Here is a 4,581-nt window from a genome sequence, read left to right on the forward strand (position 1 = left end):
GTCTGTTGTACAGCACTAGACTCATCTGCCTGCTCTGGCTCTGCCACTTGTTCTAGAAGTGCACCTACATATTGACTCTCTTTACTGCTTTGTGACATTTTAAATTATTTGAAAGTGACCTATACACAGTCAAGTTGTCCCAAATAAGCAGTGCAGTTCACAACAAACATTTTACAAACCCATTCAAGAGAATATGATATACTAAATTAAGTCACTTTCTCTTAAATTAACCCTTTAAAGTATAGTAGGTGTTACAAAAGCTTGAAAAATATTAAACCATGAACAGAAAACGTCTCTTTAAATGGTAAGTTTTTTTAAATGCACAAAACCCTTTTTTAATTTTTTTCTTCTAATTTTTAATTTTTATTTCTTTTCAATGATCAACAGTAACACCAAATCACGCACATGAATGCCCCTTAATATCTTACAAACCCTGTTATGTTAATTCGGTACACACAGCACCTTTCAGAACTCAAACTTAAGTGTCTGACTTATGGACGTGTCCATGAAAAAACGGATGAACTTGTGTGTCCTTTAACGTTAAACAGTCTTATCTGTGATTCCGTCTTGACGAGCTGTCGGGCACGAGCAGGTCCGGGAACGTTCACGCAGGTTTGAGTTCGACTTTCACTCCCTCCAGTAAATACACGACACCTTTAGTTCATTTCCACTGATGGATTTATTCCTCGTCGTACGCCACCGTCCTCAATCCACCGTCGAACTATATAAATTACATTTAAACATACAAAACAATCTGACATGAACATTTACACAAACAGTTTAAAACGCAAATATGCACGTTGACAAATTTACATGCGTTACGTACCTCACTGGCTGCACACAACCGAGAGGGAAATGAGTCCACTTAATACGTCCGATCAAAGATGATCACTTTAACTTAAACAGTAACCCTTTAACTTCAGTTACTTTACTTAAACCTTTAGCGACTTCTGCCGCTTCACCTGTCCTGCTTTCACCGTGCCACAGTCAAAACACGTCCCAGTGCAACGACGCACGCAACAATAGTTCCCCCCCCCTTCATAGAAAACAAAACGAAAAACCCATACTCATAAAACAAACCGTACAAACAACAACATATAAAGAAGCATACCAAACAACAACATAAATAACCTTTATGGCAGTTAAAACACACCTTGTATGAACTTACATAGCAATATAGCATGTTGTTTAATCTATCATAAAGACAACATGTTGCTTAGGGTTAGCTGACGATGCTCTCCTTGTTGAATGACAGAAGAACACTTTGAAGTAATGCCCAGCTGTAGTCCGTTTCAACCTGGTGTACTCTTAGTTTTGTGTACTGTGACAGTTTTCGGATGAACTGCATTAGCCAGAATGTGATTGGTGGTATAGGTAACTTTGCCTGGGTAAAGAAAATGGATCATTCCGCGTGGATGCTTCAAATACATTTTGAAGTATGTACCCGGCGTGATCCAGTTTTTTTTCTTCCCAGGTAAAGGCTTTGATGACGTTATGATTGTTTGTGTAACCAAATAAAAGCTGACGTATGAAGAGTCAACATGCCTGTTGGAGAATGTTGTCCTCCTGTTGCCCATATTTGTTTCAAATTCAAGTCCTCAGTCAAGATACCTTTGATGATTTACATTTTTTTTTCTTCAATTATTTTAAATACATTAGGGTAATTACAGAGGCCTAGATACAACAATCTGCCATACCTGTCAATACAATTAAACAGGGAAGTCACACACCTTTCACATTAAGGGATATATGTTTATAGTGCACCTGCACTCACTTGCTGCTATGAATCTTTTTTAAAAAGGACTTGGTGTCAAAATAAAACTTAGGCTTTAAGTAGTACACTTTAAGTAGAAGAAATACGATAAGAAATTGGTCATAAAAATGAGGTAGTAAGCAAAGTAATGAGAACGCTTTTCCAGCTCTTATTGATAACTAAAACCGTCTTGTTGCTGCAATGCATTCTGGTCTATTTCCTAATCCTGTGGTGGTTCAATTTGGCCTCTGCGTATCTTCTCTGATGTGAAAGTCGGTCATTATCAATATTTAAATCACCTGTGTGAGTGTTTTCTGGGTGTGCACAGGCTTTCAAATCTGTATTTTGGCAGCGCTATCTCTCGTCATCGGCAACCTCCAACTGTAATCTACATTGTTGGACCTCATGTGACTGAAGGCTGTCTAGTCAGTGTCTCAGGAGATGATACTCAGCATAAGAGTCTGTGATGTTTGGCTTTGAGACACACATCAAAGTAGTTCTTGTTTATGTGTTACTCCCTTATCATTACACAGGAGAGCAGCCCTTCAGAGTGTTCCTGTGTTTGTAGAGGGTGACCGAGTGTCATAGAGCTGTTCATAGAACAGTTCACTGTTCAAGACTGCACCCCTTCTCAACGCGCCCCCTCCTGCATGCTGTATGTACAGCAACATACCGATACAGTCCATTAGGCCACACTTTATTGGTAAATATTGTACTTTTGTCTGTACGAAATACATGAGAGCTTCGGTTTTTTTATCGGCCATACTTGTCAATTAAACAGAGAAGTCACAAACCTTTCACATTAAGGGATATATGTTTATAGTGCACCTGCACTCACTTGCAGCTACACTATGAATCTTTTTTAAAAAGGACTTGCCGTCAAAATAAAACTTAGGCTTGTGGATAATGAACTCAAAAGGTCATGTTTGACATGAGGTACACCAAGTTAAATTGCACATTTTGGGTAAAGTTGAAATTACAGGGGACCATAGGAACACAACTACATTTGACCCTTATTGCAATTGCTGCAATTCTACATAATCACCAGTAGAGGTCAACAAACGGTAACAATTGTTGTGTTTGTGTTTTTTACCAGCTTTTCATAACATGATGAAAGTGCCCTCAGAAACAACCAGGCACATTTTGTCCAAAAAAGAGCAGATTATATGTCGATATATCAAAGTAATTTGATTTTATAAATACTCTGATTCCTTTAAAATCATGTCATGTGTTTTATGTTCTCTTGCTTTTCACACAGTTGTTCTGATTAGACCTCTGCTCAGGTTAAAAATGGGCAGAGCTACGGTGTAAAATAATGTGCCTCCATGTACTAATAAGAATGATCAAAGTGTAATTCGTCCTATACCTTAACAGATGCACTAGAGCTGTTAATCAAACTACCGGTTTGTGCACACAGACACAAGCCTGAGAAGAGGCCGATCCAGGGATTTTAAAAGTCATTTAAATCACCTGTGAGTGTTTCCTGGGTGCACAGGCTTGTTTGTAGAGGGTGACCGAGTGTCATAGAGCTGTTCATAGAACAGTTCACTGTTAAAGACTGCACCCCTTCTCAACAGTAGAGTCTAAGGGATTTAGGGAACAACTAATAAGTCTGTCAGTGTATATTGATTTGTTTCATACATAGTTATTAATAAGGGAAGCAGCTGTGTTGTTATAAGTTAGTGTTAGAAGTTATTTTGAAGCTGCTCGTCCCACTAACACACCTTAAGTTTAAATAGTTTAAGAGTTCAATAATAGTAGCTCTCAACTCCAAATATATCTTAATATATAATAACAATAATAATAATAAACTCCCTGTAGGGATGTTCTCAGAGTTACATTTGTTGTTGCCATGGAAACAGTAGTCAACAATAGTGAGTTATTTAAACATTGTTAAAAGCTTAACATGAATAATAAAGCAATGTTGATTCTTTTTTAAATTAATTATCTTCTTTGCTTCATGTATTCAACACATGAACTAGTGAATCACAATCACAAAGACAACATGTTGAAGTAGTTTACAACTCTCTGTTAATTCAATTATACATGCTCAGTTACAATATAGCTTCTCACCACTTGGTGGCGGTAATGCGTCAGTCAGTTGTTTAACAAGCTCCAATAAGCAGAAGAAGACACTCAGCTAGCCGCTAGCCTTTAGCGAATGTTATGGAGAAGTATTTAAAATAGTGCTGTACAAGTTAACATGTTATTATCGCATTAACGCATTAACTAAGTAACGCCGACAATTATTTAATCGCGTATTAACGCAGTTTTTGTTTAATTATTATTAAGCGGACATTTTTAACACAAGAACCGGGCAGCGAGCGGTGAACAGCTGTTTGTGTGTGTTTGTGTGGCGTCTCTTCCTTCCGCCGCCCCCCGGGTGACACGTCTCGTTACAGGATCAAACGTGACAATATCAAAATACATATTGTCTTGCTTTTAAATAAACATATAAGCACGTGAGAACAAACTGCTCTTAACTCTTTATTAGCATAACTTCACATGCACGTTGCTGCCCCGGTACAGACTCCCTCCACGTTCCATGCTTCACCTACATTCCCCTGGGTCCTAAGTCTCTCTATGTATAGCTTCTTATCACCCTCTATGTACAAACGTACATTTATAACAAATACTACACATAGTACAAGGTACTCAGCGTTGCATATGTGTCTGATCAAAAAAAGCAAAAAAGAAATGATTCATTTAAATTATTTCCTTTTAGATTTTTTAAAGTTGTTTTGTTTGGAATATGTATAATAAGATAGATAGATAGATAGATAGATAGATAGATAGATAGATAGATAGATAGATAGATAGTAACTTTA

Source organism: Cebidichthys violaceus, unplaced genomic scaffold (genome assembly GCF_023349555.1).
Source record: "Cebidichthys violaceus isolate CVI_PGR_0920_01 unplaced genomic scaffold, fCebVio1.0.p SCAF_20, whole genome shotgun sequence".
In the NCBI taxonomy this organism is placed as follows: Eukaryota; Metazoa; Chordata; class Actinopteri; order Perciformes; family Stichaeidae; genus Cebidichthys; species Cebidichthys violaceus.